Raw genomic sequence first — 26,020 nt, forward strand, 5'->3', positions numbered from 1 at the left:
TAAAATGTCCTATTTGAATTGTATTTGTTCCAGTTCAGTTCATGATTATTTTTCAGCCTTGTTTTCACTAGTTCTGTCCTACAAGATTAAAAACTTCATGGCAATTTCATTCACTGAAAATTAAACAATAATAAAAAAAAAACAATTTGTTTAAGACAGCTCTGCCAGTTGGAAAAAGCTGGACACAGGCCTTGTAAGATAATTCTAAAAGGTTACATATCAGTAGATTACTTGTTTAAATTAAAAATTCATCCTATGACAAAACACGTGTTACTTGTAATGCTATAAGATTACAGGATATAGAATGCATTGCAGAGCTATTTGTAAGCTGGTCAATAAGCTGTCTTGCGCCAGTTACATGTATCTCCTACCTAACATTTTTTTTTTAATATGCTGCTATAGTTTCATTTACCAGGTTATTCCATATTACATTAGCGTTACTCTAATTCTGCTTTCTGCCCTTTCTCCCTCCACTGGGGGCCTTTTGGCCTTAAGCTGGCAAATGATTACCTGGACCCAAACATCTGACATGCAAATGTCTAGAGAATGAATCCACACGTTGGGATGTTCTGCTTTACAGATGCTGCATCAACCGCTTCCCTGGCAGCAGCAGCCCCCCCCGCGGCTGCTGAGTCACATGACCTTGATTATTCGACCCCGGCTGCTGTCATTCATGATCAAGCCGTTTCTTGTATATTGTTTACAATCGCGGTCGTCATTTACACAGTCGGCGGCTCGGCAGGTAGCACAGTTGCCGTAAACCTCCAGCATTGGGGATGCAGGTTCTGACCTCGTTCCCTGTGCTCTTCCGGGCCTCAGCCGGTTTATTCATGCTGCTCCGACTTTCACCCACAGCCCAAGTCACACAGGTGAACTGACATCACTAATTTTACTGCAATATATGGGGCCCAAAACGGACTGGCAACCCAGCGGTCATGATGCTCTGTGGCCCCATCGTGACTCCATACTGAATGCAAGACCCTATACATTTGCAAGACAGATTAATGGATCGGTGCAGTCACAGACCCATTTGTACAGGAGCACGACCCAGTTGCCTTCTTTGAATGGCTGGGGGCATATTTGCCGCGTTTCCTTTACTGCAGTTTTGAGATTTTTTATTTTTCCATCTGGGGAAATCTGTGTTTTTGATGTAACTATATGAAATCACTTAAAATTGCACTTCTTGGCACGTTTTAATGGATTTTCTTTTGAAAATCACATGAAATTGGATTATGTAACTTTGTTGTCATGATACCATAAGTACTTATTACAAATAAGAGACCCAGGAAATGTGTTGACCTCTCCTGTTTGGCGACCTTCATGTCATCTACCACACTTAAACCAAGAATAAGGGGATGATTATTAACCACTAACCTCGGCTTTCTACGTGAAACGCAAATTAATTTAAAATTTACAGCATGATTTTTTTTTTTGCCAGGCGGTTCACTTTCCCTGATGGACAGTAATAGGCAACAGCTATTTCATGTTAAATATCTTATTATTGAAATCGAGATTTGAAGAATGACGTCCGCGTAGTAGTGTGGTTTGGGCCCAACATTTTCAAAACACAGTGGCATCTCTAAAGTCCTTTCTCCTTTACCTCTGATACAGCATGTGCTCGCCATTACACACTAATGACAAGCAGTTATGACGTGTCACAATCGTGCAAAGCATTTTAGAGCTACAACACGTAAAACTACCATTTTACAGTAGCTGGTGATTTTTAGAAGTCCAATGGTAGGTGGAACTAAGATTCAAATGATTTGGTATTCATTTGTTTCTAAATAAATTTCATTCTGGAAAATTGGATCTCAAGGTGTAATATTATATACATATAAATCGTTATGGTACTATAATGGTGAATTTAAGATGGTTGTATTTCAGTTTAACCGTCTGCTGAAATTTCAAACAGGGGATTCAGGTCTATGTGTTTCAACGAGTTGCAGCTTCTGATGCATCATAAGATATCGCGTTTTAATGCGCGTATTGTTATAAATACCGTGCAATATATTAGAATATTTCATATGTATTTGTGTGCAACTTGTCCCTTTGGTGCATAATAGTTCAGTCGGGCAATGTAAGGACGCAAATAACTCTGACTGCACCAGCGCCAGGTTAGGTGAACAAATAGGGAAGAAAAAAAAAATATGCAACTGCTTTAAACAGCTGTCGCGGGGGCCTTGCTTTTTAATTGCCGCAGTGGGAGCTGTCAGCTAGCCCCACCCATGCTGGGCACATTTGGGCCGATATTATTAGGAACTTCCACATCAGGGCTGTGCGCCACAGTGGAGAGACATCGCCCTACACAGTCTGTATACCGAATGCGACCACGATTTAAAGGGCCACCACCAGAGCTTGCTCGCCTCTAAAATCAAAAAAGTCAAAAAATGCGACAGCCATTACTTTTAATATTCACATCTTTAAAATATGTAAAAATGTTTAAACCTAGCAGAGTCTGTTTTTTTTTTTTTTTTTAATAAAAAAAAAAGCATCTAGTGATGTGGCTAACGGGGCTAGCATGGCTAACGTGGCTAGCGTGGCTAGCGTGGCTAGCGTGGCTAATCCTAGGCTCATCTTCATTCAGTGTTCACTGCGAATTCCTCCTGCTTCGTCCATGATGTCAACCGGATTGCTTCATATGTCTTCATGTAACTTAAGACGTGGTATAATTATTTTGTGCAGCCAGATACGAAAAGTCCATCAGCCACATCAATGCAACACGTTATATTGAAGTCTAATGCCTTTACTTACATCTGTCCAATTCACTGTGGCTTTTTTTGACCAGAAAACAGATGCTAACTATATAGGTCATATAAAAACATGTTGTGACATTGAGTTTAGTGTACTGAGTTAAAGGCAAAGGCAACTCCAAAGATAATCTATTCTATTCTGCCTGTACATTTTATTTATCTTTTGGAATTCAGTCTCAAGCCAGTATAGTTATGACATATAAGTTAATACAGACAAAAATCTATGCTGTTACACTTAAGCATTGGCTCTTAATCGTTGTTCTGCTGGATAAAAGTCAGATGTCCAAGTCAGACGGGACAGCTCCGAATGAAAAGAAGCTGGATCAGCCTGTCCATTCTCAGGATGATAGGATGAAAAAATTACACAATGACTGCATGATTTTGCAACCTTCAAAGTGAGCAATGAGGGTAAAAGTCATTTGGGAGTAAATTGTCTGCAACATTCGGCCCATACAAGGGGAAATTGTCACCTTGGAATGAGCAAACCGACTATTACATCCTTAAATGAAATAAAAAAAATAATAAAAAATCCAACTCACAACAAGCTCAAGGAACAGAAAATGATTGTCTATTTATTCACTCTGTTTTTGTGTGCATGGATGTATTATGCAGATATGTAAATTATTACCAGAGCTATGGTAAAATAAATAATCTGACTTGGTAAAAACAAATGTTTGTATTCACGGATGATGTAAGACTACAGCCACATGTGGCATACTTACGGAAAGTTGATTCAAGACCAACAATATAAAAAGTATTTATGGATTACCGTAGTACCTGTCAGGAAAGTCAATTCTAAATAAGAAGCAGACCATTGTACACCTAGATATATTTTAGGTATGTATGGGGCATTTTACAATAGAGTATAAATTTCTAAGTGCAGTAATCATTTTATGTATATGCCTAATGACCATGACAGTTTATCATATAACTGCAAACTTTTTACCATACCTCTCATTTTTTAAAGGTGCATCAACTTACCTAGAGATGCGTTTATTTTTTGCTTTACGAGCCAGCTGTCAAATTTTTGTAACTCTTTTCACGGAAACACTATTGCCTGACAAGCAATATATGGAAATACATATACACACACACACACACACACACACACACACACACACGTATATATACATATATATACATAGACATACATATATACATACACACACACACACAAAAAGGCAATTTTGCCACAGAACATCTTCAGGTGGTTTGGAAGTACTGCTACATGATCACCTCAAACCTGAGAACGTCCATTCATCCCGTTATTTACGATAAACCTCTCGTACAATTATTACAGTGCAGATACAGCACATCTCAGAAAATATAGACCGTAAAGCAAGATGAACCCAGGATGGGAAGCCATTCAAGATCACTCAAGCATACGCACGTTGATAAAAGAGAGGGAATTCTGAGCACTTTAGGTAAAGTACATGAAAGATAAATGACAGAGAAATGAAAACTGGCATGAACATGAGAGATGATGCTAACTCTGCACAGGCGGAAACACATAACACTTTATTTAAAGACAACAGTACCCTTTGAAAAAACGCCGGAGACATTACTGTGCTGTATATGACATAAGCCCTATTATAAAGCAGAGTTTCTAACTGTAACATCTGGTTAATATTTCCTCTTGTTTTGTTCAAGTATTTTTCCCCTTTGCGGAATATAATAAAACAAGACTAAGTTTCGTAACTGTTGATTTGTCCAAGACAAGCAGTATAAAAGATGAACAAATTAATGATAATGTTGAAAATATTAAAGGATACGACAATATACTGCAAGTCTGAAGTGCTGCGATCCAGAAGGCTCCACAAAAGCATGAACGAGACCTCAGAGATGCCACTCCCTATTGTATGTCCTCCAACCTTAACAAATCGTCCCTATTGGTCCCACCTACACCAATTCATCAAGCATCCTCACCAGGACGCATCTGCCTTAATCTGTGTACTTCCTGAACTACATAACACAGGCCACAAAAATGGCTCCCCTCCCCCCAACGTAGACAGCCAAGGAAAACAGGAGCATTGCGTGATCAGAAATTCAGGTATGCTTTGGGGGAACAATGAAACAATGGCAGAAATGTACTTGTATGCGTCGAGCGGCATTATGGTATCGAGCACCAGATTAATTCACTGAAACAGGATAATATAGGAGACAAGACTATTCAAGTTTTGCTCCTCTTTATTTCATCCCTCAATTACAGAAAAAAAGACAGTTAAAAATTCTCAGAAATGAATTAATTTCCTTTTCATATAAGGATTGCTCATTGCACAGTTTATCTCCAAAACAATTCACATCTGCACTATTCTTTAACTGTATTTTTATAGAAATTTTATATTTCTAATGTTTTTTTGCATTATCCCACAACTCATTGTACATCCTTAACTGTATTTTTTAATACATATTTCAACTAAAGTTAAAAAAAAAAAAAAAAAAGCTTATCGCTTTGTATTAAAATTTTGCCACAACACCTTATGTACCACACTTCCCCGAAATGCAAATTATATTGTGGCCACTGCGGGCTGCCCACTGGACGGCAGCAGCTCAGACACCAGTGCAGCGTCCCGGGGCGGATCGGGTCAGAGGTACGGGGTGTGTATAGTGGGGACCAGGGGAAGTGCCCAAAGTAGCCATGTGCGCTGATACCATGGCTGATCAGCAGAACCACTATAAGCACATATAATTAATGCAAAACATGCAAGGGAACAGTGGACATCACAAGACCTATTCATTGTCTTTAGACAATCATCACTGGATAATTAAATAGCAATCACATGTTTTACACATCACAAGCACTGAGAAAACAGTACAACATGCATTATACACAAGGAATATCAGAATAAGCGATTTTACCGAGGAGATTTTGCCAAATTTGTATATGGATGTACGTATAACACACATTGTATAATATGTACAAAGCAGTGCAAATGGGGATGTGCCACATAATATTAATAATAATAACAATAATAATAATAATAATAATAATGGAGGTGGGAAATAACTTGCCATTGACCTTGGGGAAATCTAAGCTGTCCAAAAAAAACTGACATAACACTGCTGCAGTGTCTTCCTTTGCATCTCAGTTTAAATATTTAGCTCAATTTATGCATGACATGTGCATAATAGATAAACAATTTTATGTTGCAGAGACACAACAAGAAACAGTTTTAAATGCAAAACAGAAAGGAGTTCAAGTCCGTCAGATGTCTTAAACATGCGGCCAGAAATAAAGCTAGCGAAGCCGTAATTAGCATAATGGCAGAAGATTCTGGGATATTGATCACACTGGTTTGTTTCACTATACTGATACTGTAATCAATTAAAAATGTAATCGAATTTTTATTTTTTTTCTATTAAACCCTAAACTGCTAAAATGGATCACATTTTTCTAATACAATTACGCCCCCCCCCCCCCTCCCAAACCATGACACATTCCAGGGCAAAATTTTAAAACAGATGACATGCTACATTATCACATGACTCTGCACATCACAACGACAAAATGCAATCTATTTATCTTTGTTTATCCATTTCTGTACAACGGTAAGTTACATTTACATGTCTTCTAAACTTGGTCTTGAGCACTCCTGTGTTCCAGTCTGTACACTTTATGTTCCTTACTGCTGTATGCATATTAATTTCCAACTGGGATCAATAAAGTATATAAAACTAAAAAAAAAAAATCCCACAAAAATTTTCCTCAATAAAATCACAGGTTGCATTCTAACATCGTAACAATAGTTTGTTTAAAAAACTCTTTAAAATTAAGATTGCGGTAAACTATTCGCTAAGCAACCTGTAATAAATTATACTGCTAAATATTATTGAAATGTTACAGATTATAAATTGTTTAAAACAGCTTGGTACACTGCAATGCTTTTTAATTTGGCTTGTAATGTTTTAAATTAGGAGTCTTGATATGCAAAATAGGCCCAATGTCTACAAAGAATTAAACAGGAAAAAATAAAAACTTAAAAACATAAAAACCCTCAAGTTCTTATGTTACGGGGGCAAGCCTAAATGAGCAATGCTGGTTATATGATTAATTATCATATTACCAAATTCATCATATAGAAAACTGACTTTGAAAAAAAAAATCCCAACTTTTTTTCCGCAAAATACCATAAATAATATAAAGATTTGAACATGACATTCTGTTTGGAAGTATTAATGTAATATTCATTAATAGGTTATTAATTATAGTTATACAGTGTAAATGAGGAAACGGTGGGTAACAAATAGTTAACCTTGGGATTAACGCTAGGCTATGAAAAGGTGCCTTTTATCTGTGTCTGAAGTAGCCATTTGGAGTTCCTGCCATAAAACCGAGTTTAATTATTTCTTGTGTTTGTTCTTTGTTCTTATTTTTCTTTCTTCTGTTATGCCATATTCTAAAAAATGGTTTATATATGCAATTAGTAATACTGAAATGACAGCACATTTCAGGGAAGAAACGATCCAGCGTTAGTCGTCTGTTGCTCAAGTTTTTTTAAATTTGAAATGCTACATTCAAGTTTCAAAGGCTTAATTCATAATACCCTATTTTAATATAACACTGGCAAAACATTTCTTTACTGTGGAAGATAAACATGCACAAAGTAGGTCTCAGTGGCTTTCTTACTTGTTTGTGATTGTTCATTCTATCTCCTCCCAAACAGGCTAAATAAAATACCCAGTTGGTAATTAAATTAAGGTCAGTCATTAGGGGTGTGTATTTAACTGGCACAATTAATGCAAAACCTTTCTCTGTATGTTTTAAAAATGAATGGAAAAATGGCTCAACACAATGTTACGTGCTTGATAATAACAATATAGATCGGACAACGTCGAAGTTTACGATATGTAAAAGAGCTCTAAAACTCCACACTCTTCGGTCAGCACAACTTCACATGACAAATTATATACAGTGATGTCGTTGATTTTTCATTCAAGCAAGTTTGCAATTTTAAAATACATAAAGAGGAAAAAAAGTTCATAACGTGGTTTATAGTTGTAAAAGCGACGATGTATAAGGTAAAGCGCATTTAACGGCGTCAGTCAGTATCTCCTTAAAATTTAATGCAACTAATGTAATGGGCAGCAAAAAACTCGGTCCAGGTCCTAAATAAAACGTGTTTTCAGAAGTGCTTCAGTGATAATAATTAAAATTTATAAAACACATCGATTCCTATCTTACCCGTATTATTGGACGTAAAGCTGTATTCACAGAATCCATATAGGTCCGCATTCCGCGTTAAGCCATTTGTCACCGTTTATACCAGGAACAGGAGACAACAATAATATAAATACATATTTCTTAACCGATCTTTTTTTTTTGTAGACATACAGGCCCTATATATACTTTTGCAATCAGTTCCACGCTGTTAATTTCAAATAACACACTTTAATACTTTCACGTGCATATGTCTTATGAAATAGTTTTACAGGCCTACGTTTCTTCCGTTATAGGTGTGTAACATAACGCGTATGTCACGTACCATCCTTTCAACTTCATGGACCAGACTATTTAACTTAATAAGTCTCAATATTCCCCTCCATATATAAAAAAGATACTGGACATAGAGCAAAAAGGACTACCGACAATAGCAGTAAAGAAAGTAAGGCACGTAGGCCTATAGGCCTATAAAGTTAAATTTGACACTATACTTATAAAGTGATTGATTTGAGTAAATGAACCACAAGGTATGGTTAAATTAACGAGAAAGCAATGTCATTACAGGAGCTCACTTTGTAACGTTTAAGGTAAGCAGCCGTCAACAGTGCCAGAAAAGCCGATATCTCCAAACCAGCCGAATTATTCACTATACATGACTACATTTAGAAAATATGTCTGTTTTGTCGATCTGAGTTCATGGGTTTGGAATAGGTTAAATGGTGTGAGAGTTTGGTTGCAAATGAACGAAGCTGAGCAAGAATGCGTGACCTACCAGAAACTTATTAAATTCCTTTAACACTGTTCCAAGGTGAAACGCACGTATTTTTCCACATCATCCATAATGCATAGTGAAAATTAAGCTCAAAGGGGCTAATAACGATTTTTTTTTTCTTTTTGCATTCCTGCATTCACAAGTAATGTATTGCATTTCTTAGAAAAGAAGAACAGCGTCCGAAAGGAAAAAGCGGTAAGTCCAAACGCTATATTCCTTTAATAACCGGTATTAATGTATGACAAAGAATAAAAGTGTGCCGCACACGTCGTATGATATTTTTTTTATTTTCGGTTTATGATCTTTGTGTATTTAATCACTTTTTCAGATCGCCATCGCCTCATATGTTAGACTGATCTCCAGCAATACAAAAAGGCACCAGCATCTTTTGGTCTGAACTGCGTCGCGGGCCAAAGTGACATTAAACACCACGGTGATCCGCACACGCTGTCTGACTCTCTGCCATATTTCGCCCTCAAAATCCAAACGCTTAAGCTGCGCGATTTCCCTTCGCATCGCCAATTCATCCGTATCACTCGAGAAAATACGTGACCTTCAGTGCTGGATTAAACTACCTATGATACAACTCCGATCATCCGTATTGCCAGGGCTGGAATTTCGCAACTCGGTCAACTTTATAGTAAAAAAAGGGGGTTTGTTTATTAAAACACGGCACCGAAAAAAACCAGCCCGAACAGCGGCCATAAAATTTTAAGACATTTTAAAAAGAGACCTGTAGACTTGGATGTTTATAAAATATGTAGAGATCTCCAGTTTCACCACATACACCGCGTTTGTTTAGTACTACTGCCCGTTTCGTTACAAGTTTGCGCGGAACGAACAATTCATTATTATTATTTTAGGGGAAAACTTTCCATTTATTATAACCAGTTTTTCGGTCGCCGCGCTTATATCCTTATGTAATGTAAGTATATAAGTTTTAGCAATTGTTTTACAACGCTGACAATGTGTACAACGATTTTTTTACAACTGGGACAAAAAGTGGTTGCACATGGGTAGGTAAAGTAATTAAATTAGTCCCGATATGTTCAACAATTGTTGCATATGAAGGTAATCATTGTGTGTATTAAATCATCTTGGCTCACCTCAGTAAACCGCCGACTGGGGCGGGTGTTGGGGGTGGGGTGGGTGGTATAATCTTGATTTCAGACAGTCTCAGACTTCCTATAGGCAACTTAAATCGCACTTTTCATACTGTCAACTGAGTAAAGCATCCATTGTCTTTTCTTCTAGCCACACATGAAAGCGTTAAAATGACAATTGTTGGTTCACTTACAATACATAGGTAATGTTTAATTCTAATGACGTATAAAAATGTTTGCCAAATTAACCACATGACTACCTGTCGCATTCAACAACTGGTGCCTAAGAGACCGCAGAAATTATAATCGATATTTAACGTATTATACTATCAAGTAATTATAAATCATGTCAAAACTATGCAGGATGCAACAAACAATAAGCTATATCATAAAGTAAAACATGACTTGTTAGATCTAAGAGCGTTGTTATTATTAAATTCCATTTGTTTTAGTTTGCTGACCGAAAAACTTTCATAAACCATTTCTATAGAATAACAGACATTTCTGTTCTTATAAATAGCGTAGACACTATCAACACCCGCCCCCTCCCATTGCTTTTCTGATATCTTACCTTTTACTCTAAACTTGTTTTCGTGCTGTTGTTGCGATTGCCCGTCACTCCTTCCCCGTTTTTCACCAGGCAAGAGTATGAGTTTTTTAATATATTTTTTTACTTTGTTTCATTTCTCACTTCCATCTTCTTTCATCTCATCAATAAACACACGCTGCAGCCTACCTAGGCAAAAGACCTCAACCAGTACATCCAGTTCCCGCCCGTTTTTCACTATTCGTCGAATATTTCGGATAGTCACGCCTTTTCATTGACGATTGGAACAGAAAATACTCTCTCCAAGCGCGTAGGTTGGGGAATAAATCGTTTAACATTACAATGACCCAATCATTACATTGCACACCCACATTTCATAGCACTGAGGAGCACTGAAAGTGACTCCATTACGGCTCTGATACAGAAATAGAATTTGTAGCAAATAAAGTGAAGCAATTTGATCCAACATGGAGAGGGAAGGTATACAGTTTCTGAATTAAATCAACGGTGGAAGACTCACGCATTTCAAGCAGGGGATTTGGTGGCTTGCGATTGCATTGTTGTAATCGATTTTCAGCGATTCTGTCCGGTGTCCGTCCCTGTGATCTATATAGTCACATCCATACAGTCATGCACTATAGCATATATACATGCTACGTGTCTTAAACACTTCGCACATGACATATATACATATTTCTGCATATATGTCTATATGCTTGTATTTACATCTTACATTATATGTGCGTCATTTATACACAACTGAAATAATACGTACCCAATATGGTTTATGTGAATATATATACCAAATGTATTATATGCGCACTATATATAGTGTTAGGGTCCACAACATTAAATTATGTTGACGAAAACTCCCGAAAGTCTTTATGTCCCGTCTTCTTTTAGAAAGGCAATTCATTGACAATTAAATGTGTCTATCATTTACTCATGCCAGACATTGGGTGGAAATCTTGTCAGTTAACCAACCAGAATTATTTTCCGGCTCATATTGGAGGAGGTGGCTGCCTATCATTTTAATACCATCAAGCTAGATTGCCTCGGAGCATTTTACTTTCTACGCATTTCTATTTTCTCATTTATTTATTTTTTAAGACAACGACCCGAGCTGACCTCAGGCCAACTTAAATAAATACTGACAGTTTATCTAACCAATCAGGTTGGGAAAGGTGATAGCGAACGGTTATATTGTCCAATATCTTTATAGAAGACCGTGACTGACACTGAATGAGAGCAACTGAGGATACGGTTTTGTGTTGCCCCTGCACCTCCTCTCCACTATCATCATCACCATTACCTCTGTCTAGACAGTGACAGGTGTGTGTGCCCGTCTGAAGTCTAGACTGCAGGAGTCAGACTTAAAGCTGTACCTTATGTTATTTCTAGACATATTTGTTCTCAATGTGAACATCGTACATTAAAAAAATGTTTTATCATTAGATCCACGTTTCTTACACTCTTGGTATGGACGCTGTAACGATGTTAATATGGTGGACTAAATGCATTTTCTTATTGTTTGTCTTTAACTCTGTAACAGTGAAGATGAACTGACAAAATTCAATAACAAAAACAAACAATGGCCGTATAGTTTACTCCAGCTTAATTTGTGCGGCGAATTCTGTCCGCATAACATAAAAGACTGAATATGTTGAGGTTTTGGCGATTCGGGGGTTCCTTATTGTCTCGGTGCCGTGCGGAGCCGAGGGGTGCAGCGCGCGCCCGACTGCCCGTGCGCAGGTTTCGCCCCTGTTGGCGTGTATGGTGGGTGTTTTTATTTGTTTGTTTGCTTGTTGATTATTATTATTATTGTTATTATTATTATTTCTCCCGAGTACTCCAGTCTCGTTTCACAGATCAGAGGTTTGCCTTTCGTATCTCTCCAAATTTGTGCGTGTATGTGTGCCCTGCAATACTGTACTCCACCTTGCGTGTCACGTTTCTCAGGATATTGCTCTCGATCACCGTGAACCCTGACTGGAGAAGCAGTTACTGAAACAGGGTGGTCAGGCGCATGAAAATATAAAATTATCCGCAAACCAGGTTAATTTATGACTGCGAACGTAAAGATTGATTCGAGAGAATTAGACAGAATACATAAACGTCGATACATACACTCATTTACAGTTTGAACTCGGCTTTGAAAATATAAAATATTCCTAGATGAAAATGAATGCATTCTTATTATGTAGATATTTACTTTTGATATTGTCCATTATTATTATGTTTGCACCATGTAAATTAGCTAGCAATAATAATGTATCGCCTAAATGAAAACGCTACATAAACCAGTTAGTGGCGGAAAAGAACTGATTTTCTATCTGAAAATATAATATTAAACAAGCCTTATGACTCAGTGATAAATGGAAATTCTTGAGTTGGATAACCACACAACATTCTCCTGAAAGTTATTACAATATTAAATTCCAGTTAAACAATGCATGCTTGTTTTCCCATTTTGATTTTACTGCTTTTACCTACCGTTGGAAACAATGCATATTTTTCTATTGATTATGAACACTTGTAACGAAATATTTTAATCGGTCTTAACGCACCTCTGAGACCACTATATCTTAAGTTGGTTGCTGTGGCCAGGGGCGTGGATTTAGGCCTTTTTTGAAGTTATCGTAGCGTATTACGTTGTTATTTTACAAAAGGAAATGGCATGTTTTTGCGCCCTCTGCTGGCGGATGATATATTCACGTGTTAAAATGAGCTCATTCCAGATTCGAGGTAGCATTAGACAGAATGAAAATCGTTTTAAAACGTTATATATATATTTTTTTATCTCAGATCATGTTTTCCAGTCCGGCTTATGTACCATCAAGTATAGTTTTGATTTGATTCCATTCTTCATTTTTCTTATTTAAGTGTTAATATTGCTGGTGACAGCAGTACATTTAAAATGGCTATGAAATGTCATGTTTTTTAACTGTAATATTATTTATCGTCAATTGAATATCACAGAACATAGAATAATGCTAAAATGTAATCTTTTAGTAGTCTTTAATACACTTTAAATAAAAAACACGATTTGCAAAATAATACAAGCTCCCAGTTCATATCAAACAAACAAGACTTCCCCCGTCATACACTAAAACTGATTGTGTTTCTCGAAGTCCAGAATGCATAAAACCTCTGGTTCATGTACACAAAATGTCGTTAAAATGCAGGGTTTAAGTGTGAACCAGTATGTAACAGCTTAACGCCTCCGGGTTTTTGGGTTTGACGTGAGGTTTGCCTGCGTACCCATTGTCTGTGTGGGTTTTCACTAGGTACTTGGCAGTCCGAAGTCCATGGACTAATGCCTCTAAGATGTCCTTTGTGTGTAGTTTTTGAAGGACTAGCATCAAATCTAGGGTGTGTTCTGAGCATCCTGGCATGGCTTCCTGGCCTAATGTCTATGGGAAATGATTGCTGTTATGTTGTACTTGTTTTTGTGCACAAGAAAAGTTTGTCATCTCTGACGTTTTGTGTGTCAATCTTAGCCTTAGATGACGTCTTATCATATAAACATGTATGGGTAATTGCAGTGTGCATACATAAGTTCTGCATAAGTAACACAGAGTTTATTATGTACTTGGATATTGTTTCCAAGTCTTAAACCATATCGTCGTTTCTAGTTTGTTTCCAGTCTAGTTTTGTTGCAATGTTTATAGTCTGTAGATGTTTGTTTGTGTTTCTGGTGATTCATCATGTGTTTTTGCCAGTGTTGCTTGCAAGCACACTGCTCCAACACAGCAATTTCTAGGATAAACAATTTTTGTTTGATTGATTGAACAAATATGACATTTTTTTTTAGGTTTACACCACATATGTTATTTGTTATTCCAGTTCATGCCTTAATCGCCTTTACTTTTCCGGATACTAAAAACAGCATCTTCACAAGTCTCTTTGTCAGGGTATAAACTCAACAAGGCGACCAAAGAGTTCCATAGGCATACTGAGCCATCCATTGTTTCTCATAGTTATGTGGAGGTGGCAGGTAGTTGATTTCTACGTTGAAAGGCTCATGCTAGCTCATCACACAGATATTCAGTTGTGTTGAGATCTAGGGACTGGACAGGCCAATGCATTAAACCAGGACTAGGCAACCTTATTCAGAAAGTGCTGTTGCATATGTGGGTTTTCACTCAAGTTCCCAAATTCGATTACTAATTGGAGGATTGATTGCCTGAAGAGTCCTCACACCTGGGTTTGAGCAACTGACCTAAAGATTATTCCAAAAACCTTCGTTCACACTGGCACTTTGCAGATAAGATTTCCCACCCCTGCATTAAACTGAAAATGGATTTTGTCGGCTCATTCACCATTTACAAGAAGTCTCAAAGTACCAGTTCACATATTGATCTTTCACTTTTCTCATCCTTCCACCCCCTCTTCCTGTCACATGGTGTAACGCAGTCCTGTCATTTGTTGATACAGCTTATGGAGAAAAAGGGAACGCTTGGTTTGATGCAACCGATCTTCCTGCTGATGCAAACACGGCAGAATGGGTGTCATGTAAGAATGAGACCATATAGGGGTATGAATCGAGATCACGATGTAAAAACATTGAATCATGCTACCCTAGAATGAGGTTGCATAGGGATATGAATCAGGATCGTGGTTTAATAATGATTAATCGTGCTGCCCTAGAATGAGCTCATATACGGGTATGAATCAAGATCACGATTTAAAAGCGATTAATCGTGTTGCTGCAGAATGAGATTACATAGGGGTATGAATCGAGATTAAAAATTATTAATCATGCAGCCCTAGAATGAGATCTCATAGCGGTATGAATCGAGATCACGATCTATCATCACCAAGTTCACAGACAAAAAAAAAGAGTTACAATGGAGCATGAGGAAGGAGGGATGATTCACGTAGCAGCTCTCAACAAACAGGGTTTTATTAAACAAAACACAAAGCAAACAAAGGGACCATGAGGGGCCAAAAGAAGTAGGCAAGAACAAAAACTAAACCATAACTGTCCATAAAGTAAACTAACACTGAAACTACAACTAAGAAGACATTGGCAACAAGACATGTGGAGAGCAAGAAAGGAGCAATAGACTAAAAACACAGGAACTAACACAGAGTAACAACCACAATGACTGACTGAGGACACAAGGCAAGGATAACAAGGGGCAGGTGTGTGCCGTTACAAACAAGAGACTGGGGGCAACAAGGAGCAGGCGAGGCCAATTGACAGATGAGGAACGTTCAAACACTGGGATTATGCATCTCTGAGGACTTCTCTGGGTCTATTAACTCCTCTACCCTGGTCAGGAAGGCCCAGCAGCATGTTCACTTCCTGGGGAGACTGATGAAATCCTGTCATCTCAGATCCTGACCGACTTTTACCCGTGTTCCCTGGAGAGCATCTTGAGCTGTATCACAGTGTGTATAAAGTCACTCCATCTCCAACTGGAAGACCCTGCAGGTGGTGAAAACCACCCAGTACTGTATGTCACCGGCACCCAGCTCCCGTACATCAAGAGCCTCCAGCGTGAGCAATTCCTGAAAAGGGTGGTGCAACATCACTGGAGACTCCTCCCACCCAAACCGTAGACCGTTTACCCTGCTCCCGTATGGGTGGAGGTGCCGAGGCCTGCGTTCTGACACCAGCAGACAGAGGAACAACTTCTTCCCCGCTGCAGTCTCCCTGCTGAATACCCCCAAAACATATACACACATGCATGTATACATATATGTGTGTGTGTGGATTAGGTTTATATCACGTTGTGGGGACCGAATGTCCCCGCACAATGTGATAAAACTATTTTGACGCTGTGGGGACCATTTTTCGGATCCATGACTAACTAAAAATGGCAAAAGTCTCGTATTTTGTTTGGTTATTTATGGTTAGGGCTGGGTAGGTGTTAAGGTCGTCATGTTGGAATGAATGGAGAGTCCCCACAAAGATGTAATTGCAAACCTGTGTGTGTGTGTGTGTGCGTCCGGAGGTGGAACTGGACCATATATTGGCCTGGGGGGGTCATCAACCAGGATCCCGAGGTGTTTCGTCATCTGGTGGGGGCAACAGCGACACCATGTATAGGTGTATATTTTCTACTTACCTATTTATCACATGTGTATATATTGTATAACTGTTTTTAGCATTTTTGCCCTGTTTTGCACTTTCGAATTAAATACCAAACTGCATTTTGTTGTCTTCACTTGTACTTTGCTTAATGACAAGGTTGAATCTACCTGAATGTAATCTAACCGAATGTAATCTAATTTAAAAATGATTAATGCCACAGCCCAAATTTACAGATGAATGTACTATTGCCATAAGTATACCCGTTACTATGGCAATACCACCCCCAGCTTGCAGTGTTGACATACACCATGATGATTACTTGCACTAATGTATTTTATCCATACCTGACTCTTCCCTTTTTTGTATATATGCAGCAACAGGATCTAGGACTAGGCAGTGTCTTTCCAGTCCTCCAATCCAATCCTTTCATTCCACAACCCAATGCAAATGCAGTTTTTTTTTGTTTTTTTTTTTGCTGACAAACAATGGAACTCTATAAAGACATCGCCTGTCATACCACATTTGTGTTAAGGCGTGTTGCATCGCGTATCATTTTCTCAGTTTTTTTCTGCACCGCCATTACACAGGAATGTCAGCTGACTAACTGCAGACCATCTGTTGATCTGCACAATTAGCAGTAGTAGATTCCTACCACCTGTTTCATCAATGAGCTGTCTTATACCATCGGTCTGCCATTGGCCAGATGTATTTCCGGTGGTTTCGTTCCAGATACACATAGCACACTACTGAGGTTGAAAACCTCAGCAGCATTGCAGTTCCTTTCGAAAGTACTTTTCAAAAGTATTTTTTCCAGCACATTCTGCCTCCCAAACACAATTCATGCCTCAGTTGCTTCTGGCCTTAAATATCCTTTTTTTTAACCCGTCTCCTCCCCTTCATCAGCAATTATTCTGGAGAACTGAACAGGTTTCTTGTCTTTTCTGTACACTCGGGGTGTATTTAATGATCACGTACAATTTTTAATTGCAGTGCTTTTCATACCTTCAGTACTGTTCTCCTGATTTATTGGCTGCCGCTTCTCCTAGGAAGAGCCTCAGACCCATGACCCTGTGAAGATCTTCCTACCAGAGGCCAAAGAGGAGGAACAATCCATCTGTCGTCTTCTCCAGCTTGGATGGTTTTTGTTGAGAAAGGTGAAATGGGACGAGGGACTATGGCCCTTCATAAATGACCTGGGACTCCTGTATTTATCAATTTTTGCGTTTCTTTCAGATGCTGTTGATCTTTTGCCTTTTTTTTCTCTCCTTTGCAGATGCAGCAGCTGGTGGCCTGTTATGTGCTTCCTACTTCACTCCCATCTTTCTTAGCTTATCTCTCACTTTCTCCTCCTTTTTTCTCTCTCTCTCTCTCTCTCTCTTTTTTCCTTCATCTGTCCCTCCTTTTCAGTCAGCTCAGCCACTGCAATGTTTTACATGTGCTAAAAATGAAAGAAATAAATAAAATAAAAAGAAATCGACCAACATGAGGGGCCCGTACAGAGTTATGAGCCCCTCATGGTAAAGCAAACATGTTTGGCACAGCAGGGCATTCAGACCATGATTCTGCTTGCTAAAGCTGCCAGACATGACAAAAAAAAATAAAAATAAATGACCTGGGACTCAATGCATTCATAGTTAAATACACTTAAGTGTCCTGCTATCATATAGGACACAAGCAGAAAAGGAGAAATATTTGGACCGTCCTAGTATTTCATGGTTTGACGAAGAGCACATCCTGTATGTCAGGTCGTACGCCCATCTCCCGGAGAAGAGCTTATAGGTAAAATTAGGGAAGTGCCAGACAGTAGTCATCCTGTACTAGATCGACCTTTTACCGCAACCATGCAGTATGGACGTTCTTGAACTTTGCTCACATTTATTAATGACGTTTGTAGTTTCAGCTTTGTCCTCTCACTGCTGACTGCAGTCCTGAAAAGCGAAGGTGCAAAGGCCCTTTGACGAGTGGAAAACTTTATTTACATTAGCCCTGATTTTCATACACTCCAATCACAGCTCTTTCTTGGACATTTCCAAAATAGCAATGGGGCAGTTCTGTCTCCGGCCAATATGAACAGTTTCTACTTGTTACTGAACAATGGATGCACTGCTCAGTGGAGCCCTCTGTCCTGTCGTACTGTATACCTCAGTATATTTAGATAAATAATGTATAGTGTATATTATCACCCCTCTCACCCTCATTGTGACCTGTCTTGTGTGCTGTTGTGTATTATGTTGCACATATGGTCATGGAGAACGATATTTCGTCTCACTCTATAAATATTGTGTATTGTTAGGATGGCAATAAAGCTCTACTTAAACTTAAACTTATACTTATCTTCAAATGTTTGAACCCAAAACAAACACATTACATTTTTTTGCTAAAGCATACGTTCTGGCATATACACACTATACACACATATATATACACACACACACACACACGTATATACATACATATATGTATACACACTCACATTATATATATGTATACATATATATATATATATATATATATATATATATATATATATATATATTCAGCTATTGTAAACAGGTGTGGACGCGATAGCACATCACGCTTTAGCTGACGTTATGGGACCTATTTTTCGTTTTGCAGAGACCCATAAATGTTTACATAAATAAATAACCATGACTGTTCAGCTGCAGACATGAGGCCACACACACACACACATATATATATATATATATATATATATATATATATATATATATATATATATATATATGCTTTATTTTAGCAATCAGCAATTTAAGACTCTCTTGCCTACAGACTCCATTGCGCAGTGGTTCATGGTGTTCAGGAGGGTAAAAATCTCACCAATTTTACGTGATGAACTCTATGACCATCTTGTATTAAGTAGCCAGGACTGGAAGTGGATGCAAATGGATCATTTAGCTGTCATTTTGTTATTTGCCAGCAGCATGGCTAGTCAGTACTCCAGCCAGACACAAAATCCTGTAGCTCAGCCTGTCCAATTTTCGGCTCTTAGCAAACTCGTTTGATAATGCCGGTGTTCTCCTCCGCCTATCAGATCCTTGGTGCATATAGTGGTGTACTTTGCAATAGACTTTCCTTCCTCTAATGGAATACTATGATATTATTTATGTTGGCTAAGTTCTCAAAATGCTGAAGGTATATACATTTCCTTTAAAATGGTTACCTACGGTAACACGCACGGTACCTACACACACGTGATGTAGGCAGGGTAAAATCAAGTCCATTCTAAATTCCACATCCTTTACTCCAAAGAAGAATTCCCTTTTTCATCCAGGGCAGAAGAGCAGGATGTCTACAGCGTACTTTCCCCCTCTATTTCACACATAATTTCACCACAGAACACATACTTCCCCTGCGATGGGCTGGCCCCCCCATCCTGGGTTGTTCCCTGCCTCGTGCCCATTGCTTCCAGGATAGGCTCCAGACCCCCCGCGACCCAGTAGGATAAGCAGTTTGGAAAATGGATGGATGGATGCATACTTCCATTCTTAGATTCTTGCTTTATCAATCGGGTCCATGTACCATTGCAGAGCTGAAAAATCATTTCAATAAAGGGCCCGCCCTGGACCCAATCCAGTCCCAAGAGGGCTAATGTAAATTACATTCCACTTCATTTTTTATTAAAAGGGGTGGAGGGTCTTAGTGGTTTACCCCACATATAATAAAATTATAAACAATTATACTCTTTCTTGTTAAAATGTGATTATTGGTAAAATGCAAGTATAAAAATGTCCGGTAACAAGCTGTGACAGTTGCAAGTAAACAGATCTTCAGCTACTGGGGATCTCAGATTCAGTAAAGTAGTTCTATACCTGCCATTCAATACAGTTAATCACCATACACTTACTCAGAAAGCACTCATGAATAAAAAAAAAAAGACACATGGAGATAGGCGAGATGTGAAATCCTGTCTGCAGCTGCATTTCTCGACAGTCTTATGCTGGCAAAAGCCCGACACACGATTTCTGTAGCTTTGAGAGTCATGTCTTCACAAATTCACCATCAGAGTACTGCTTCCAGGGATTACCTTGCATATTTCATAATCATTTACACAAAGTGATCCCCTCATGCCCAACAGCTCCTTGGCACCAGCAAGTATGTTAATTCCTCAACCGAAAACATGTCCTATTTTACATGATGCAACCTGTCCTCAATAATCTCAGGGTTATGTATAATTTATTCATTATTCATCAGAGAGTCAACATATGGAATTATACATATTGCAGGGCAGTGTTCCCCAATTATTCTTTTCTAAAAGCCGAATTCTATCAGCGACACAAAGCCGAGGGCCACTGCCCTGATATTTTTCTGTTGTGCTGGTTTACGTTTTTTCCTATGCAGCTATTACTGTTACCTATTATTAGTGGTAGTATCTCTGTAGTAACAGAGGTAGTTGTAGTAGTAGTAGTAATAATAACAACAACAATAATAATAATAAGAATAATAATAATAATAATAGCCACAGGGGGTGGCATGGTGGTACAGTGGTTAGCACTGTTGCCTCGCACCTCTGGGACACTGGTTCGAGTCTCCGCCTGGGTCACATGTGTGTGGAGTTTGCATGGTCTCCCCATGTCATTGTGGATTTTTCTCTGGGAATCCCGGTTCCCCCCCCCCCCCCCCCCCCCCACAGTCCAGCCCTGTGATGGGCTGGCTCCCCATCCTGGGTTGTTCCCTGCCTCATGCCCATTGCTTCCAGGATAGGCTCCAGACCTCCCACAACCCAGTGGGATAAGCAGGTTGGAAAATGGATAGATAGATGGATGGATGGATGAATCATAGCCACATTGGTCAGTCCAGGCAGACTTGACTTGATCGTCTTCATTGTCAACCCTACAGCAGTCGTGTTATATTCTCATTCTTGTCAGACTCCGCTGCTACTTGAACATTCAGCGGCCGCTTCAGAGTGAAGAGTGTAGAAGGTCAGTGACCGGATGGTAAGGCTATCTTATCTAAAACGTGATTACACTGATGAATATGACATGTTTCCCGCGGACCAAACCTCCCGTAGACCACACTAGGCCCAAAGGCTGCCTATTGGAGAACCTCATTTTAGGGTAATAACACATTATTACAAACAATATAAAAATCTCAGTTTTTTTCTGAATTATGTTCACTTGCTATTTATTTCCATAACAGGAGTAAATATGGGGGCATTAAAATTGGTTGAAAACACTTTTTGTTGACTGCATTCCAAGAAAACCTCAGACTCCTGCCAAATTTTTGTAATCACAACGCTCCTTGGGCACCTAATATCCACGGTTCAAGCGAAACTGCAAACTGTAAATGTATAATTGATTATAATAGAGAGAATTTATTAACTATGTTTGCTTCTACTTGTATACTTACGTACACTTAGTACAAAATATTGAAATATTTTTTTCTGTGGCATAAGTTGGCTTATAGCAATTTCACCAAAGCTTAGCAACAAATAATGAGACACTCCCACAGGAGTGCTTATATTAAAGCATATTAGATTTTACATGATGCAACCCATCCTCAATAATCACTAAAGCTGGGTATGTTACTGTTTAGTCTAGAAACAATCGTCATTCGCATGTTTTAATTATTTGGTCCGTGACATTGGGAAGGGTATCATTCTGTAATTACTGAAGAGGAGAGTCCTTCACTGGTACCAGGACACATTAAACTGGGCCCTCTGGAAACTGGAAAGTTGCCTATCAATGGATTTTGTCCCAGATCTGTATACATACATAACCCTTAGTTTGTAGCCAGCATAAAACAAGGCACGCAAGCACCCAGCTTCTGGGAAGTTTTTCTCATTGGTTATAAGCAGAGCAGAGTTGGGTAATTCAGGTCCAGAGAGTAAAAGTCCAGACTAAGGTTATGTTTCAACCAACCAGTTGAGTATGAAGAGTCTCAGTCACAGAGTACAATACTGGTTGGTTGAAACAAAACCTTGGTGTGGATTTTTACTTTCTGGACCGGGACTATCCACCTCAGGTCTTTATCCACCTCAGGTCTTTATCCAACACCAGGATGGGAAGGTATGAGTTCCCAGCGTGCCCCTCATGATATCCAGTCAAGCCCAAACTGGACAAGCAGGATCAAACTGGGGAAGGGAAAAGGTGCTGGGATGGAGCACGTTGGCACTGGGGAGAAACCTGCTTAGCAGAATCAAGTGCTGTTTGCGTTAGTGCAAATGGAAAAATAATATGGGTAGCAGACCATTATCTGGTAACAATTCGGCATGTCTTTGAGCATCAGGGAGTGAATGGGATGACTCATTCTTTTATAATGAATGACATTCAGGAACCAGCAAACTTCCCATAACACAAAGTCTCTGAGTCTGTGATCAGAAGGTTACTGGTTCGAGCCCCGGTCTCAACGGAATAGTCACATGTCTGTGGGCCCTTGAGCGAGGCCCTTAATCCCCAGTTTCCTGCTGCTGTGACCCCCCCAAGCTTGTTCTCCTGCTTTGAGAGAAAGACAGGAAATGAGAATTTCTCTGCAGAGATTAATAAAGCATCTTTATTCTATTCTATAGTTATGCACCTCTCTTCATCCTTGACTTTATTCCTATGACCTGAAACTTCTCGTAGTTCAGCCTCTACTCCACCAGGAGCAGCTGCCAGTATTATACACCAGTACCGATTCTGGGGGTGGGGGAGGGCGAGGTGGCCGGGGGGGGGGGGGGGGGGGGTGGGGCGGCAGTGCCCCTAGTGACAACATGCATACCCCCCCATAGCCCCTCTAAATGCGTATGCTAATTAGGTCTAAAATAAATATTATGATTATTTTATTATTATTTACATTTATGTATGTTGGCTGGGAAAATTACATTTTGTGTGCTGGGAACAGACGAAACACAAAGGACAAACGAAAGCACATTTTCTTGACTCTTAATGTGGGCACTGGGTGGTCGAGTCACTACATTTGGTGAAAAGCAAAGTTAATGAGAAAAAAAATTATCAAGCTTGTGGAAGCAAAACAGTCTAAGCAGAACTCAGAAAGAGTTACATATTTGTAAAAAATTCAAATTAAATTGTACAGCATTGCATTGGTTGCTTCTTAATGCGAGCAATCTAATATACTAAATACTTGGAGGAAATGAAGGTCAAATGCATCTGCCCCCCCTAACAGAACAACTGACCCCAGTCTACCCCCTCCCCCCCATCCTGAGTTGAAATAGTCTAGAACCACCACTCTTATGCACTCATCATAATCATTACGACTGAAGTCCGATCAAGTCTTAATGATAAAAATACTAAAGCTGTTTCACATAAACCACAGAAATTATGACATTAAAACTATGTCACTTTCAAGTGAGAACCTACTCATTCGATATCTGTATGCGGAAGGCTGACATCCTATTTTTAGAATCAATTTGGGACAGGCTTGCAAGGGCTGTAATCTCTGAGCTCTTAGATTCATGTTTGACTGTGACCCAGGACATGCGGCTGGGTACCTCTAGCTGGCATTGAAGGGGAGACAGTTGAGACTGGAGGGCTTACAGCTGAGTCAAAAATATCTCAATAATTCTTGAGAAGTAGGACAAAACTAAACACAGTAAAACAAATTTCATTGTTGAAAAACATGATACATTTTCCAGCCATTCACCTACATATGCATTTGGTTTCCTTCTTAAGGTTCAGACTTGCTAGCAACATCCAGTATAGATCAATGCATCAAATAATTTGCATAATTTAAAAAAAACAACTGAAATTTGTCAATATAGCCCATGATCTCTGAAATTACTTAATTGTCAACCATGTACTGGATAAACAGTTATGGGTGGATGGATGGGTGGATGGATGGATGGATGGATGGATGGACACCAGGTACAGTAATCCAGATGTTCAGCATGAAGGGATTTAAACAGGGTTAAGAACCAGAAAAGGCCATGGACCTGTAAGTCAATTAACTCCAAAGCTGATGGTCTGAAAAACAATCAAATGGTAGAGTTACAAGTTACTTAACCAACCAGCAAAATGGTGATACATGTTATTTAATTATGTACAAAACTATAGGAAAAGCAAAACATTGAACCAAAATGGATCTCATTCATTCAAGTCACCCTCCATCCATCCATCCATCCATCCATCCATCCATCCATCCATCCATTTATTTTCACCCACTTGCCTAATGGAAGGTCAGGGGTTCCGGGTCCTAACCTGGAAGCTACATACCCCCCCCCCCCCCCCACACACCCCCAATTAATTTTGCCAGCCCACAGACCCATGGGCCGGCCGGGAAAATGCCTGGAATGCCAGATGGCCAGTCTAGACCACAGGATCAGCATCGTCACGCTCCTTGGGGTGGTCACTCCACATGCATTCTGCTGTAGCTGTAAAACAATGAGGGAAATATTTTTTGTGAGGTTGGTGGTGGGATTGGCACTCCAGCCACCGTAAAACGCTTCACAGCAGCTCAGTCTAAACACGCACAACACCCTTCTGCTCTCCGTAGGAGCAGCTCTGCTCAGTCGAAACCGTCGGAGAGCTAATAGGATCTTTGTGTAACAGGGCCTGCTGCATGGGGGCACTTGGGTCCCAGGCTGAGGTGGCCCATCCGGGTTGGCGCGTGGAACGTCTTCTCTCTCCGGCAAGATGGCCATCATCCTCTGCTGTTGGGGGAGCTTCATAAACTCCGCGTTTTTGTGGCGGCTCTCTCTGGGATAGGCAGACCGGGGAGTTCTCAGATCTCTGTAGCTGGGTACACCTACTTTTGGCCGGGTAGGTCTGATAGCTGCCATACATACTGTGACGGATCGGCTGGTGAATCGGATTGGTGTCTGATGTCACTACTGTAGTCCAGTCCCTATATGCCTTTATTGTCCCCAGAGAACATGCCGTATGACTGTACAAGTCTACAAAGGAATTTGATCCATGTTGCTAAATAAAAATGAATCTTAGATGGAAAATGCCACCTTTCATTGACCCTAAACACAGAGCCAAAGATGGAGCAACTTACAGTATGAGCAATAAGGTAGCAATAAATAACAATTATTATATTCATTTTTTATTTTATTTTTATTTATTACTTTTTACATTTGCAATAATACTTAGAGAATTACGCTCCACAAGTGCTGTCCAGTGAATGTGCAAGAGATGGATGAAATCCCTCCAAAGTAGTGAGAGAAGGAGCTGGAGAACCTCCACGCCAATGGACTCAATGCTTTGACAGCAGCAAATACACTTGGGGAGCTGGTGTAAGGGCTGATTTTGGAGATAGCAAATTTCTCTTTTAGCCTTTTTGCTATCTACAGAAACAAGGCTGCCAAATCTCATGCGTCCGGCGTGACACTCAAGCTTCCAGACTCTCACGCCAGAAATCTTATGGCAAATCTATAATATTCCATTATAAACCCAAAATTAGCTACATCATAAGTGTTCTATTCACTAGGTAGTGAAACTTTGTTACATACATGTTAATCCATGCGTAAGTGTGAGCAGACTTGCTTCGAATCGAAAATCTCACTCCAATCAGCTGACCAAAGTTGCAATCCCTGCAGATAAATGATTACCTTTGGCTCTGAAATGCATTTTGCGTGATTTTTCGGTAAGTAACGCTGCTGCTTTGCACCTCCAACCGTAAATGCCGTTCTTTATGTGGAATTTCCATGTTCTCCCCATGTCGTCTGGGTTACCACCTGCAGTACAAAT

The 26,020-nt window shown here is 39.4% G+C and overlaps 1 protein-coding gene and 1 long non-coding RNA gene across 5 annotated transcripts in view; one reads left to right on the forward strand and one right to left on the reverse strand.

The window, feature by feature from the left end:
- zbtb20 (zinc finger and BTB domain containing 20) overlaps window positions 1-10,741 on the reverse strand; it is a 74,697-nt gene extending 63,956 nt beyond the window's left edge. For 3 of the 4 annotated variants that reach the window (XM_048984371.1, XM_048984372.1, XM_048984370.1), the window contains exon 1: window positions 10,358-10,741. The gene's annotated coding sequence lies outside the window, so the exon portion shown is untranslated. The remainder of the gene's footprint in view (window positions 1-10,357) is intronic. The other variant, XM_048984369.1, reaches the window with a different exon arrangement.
- Window positions 8,667-18,688, forward strand: LOC125713350 (uncharacterized). Its single transcript, XR_007383564.1, has 3 exons — window positions 8,667-8,878; window positions 17,423-17,530; window positions 17,650-18,688. It is a non-coding gene; the product is annotated as an uncharacterized LOC125713350 (long non-coding RNA).
- Window positions 18,689-26,020: the final 7,332 nt, after the last annotated feature.

This window comes from Brienomyrus brachyistius, chromosome 18 (genome assembly GCF_023856365.1).
Source record: "Brienomyrus brachyistius isolate T26 chromosome 18, BBRACH_0.4, whole genome shotgun sequence".
In the NCBI taxonomy this organism is placed as follows: domain Eukaryota; kingdom Metazoa; phylum Chordata; class Actinopteri; order Osteoglossiformes; family Mormyridae; genus Brienomyrus; species Brienomyrus brachyistius.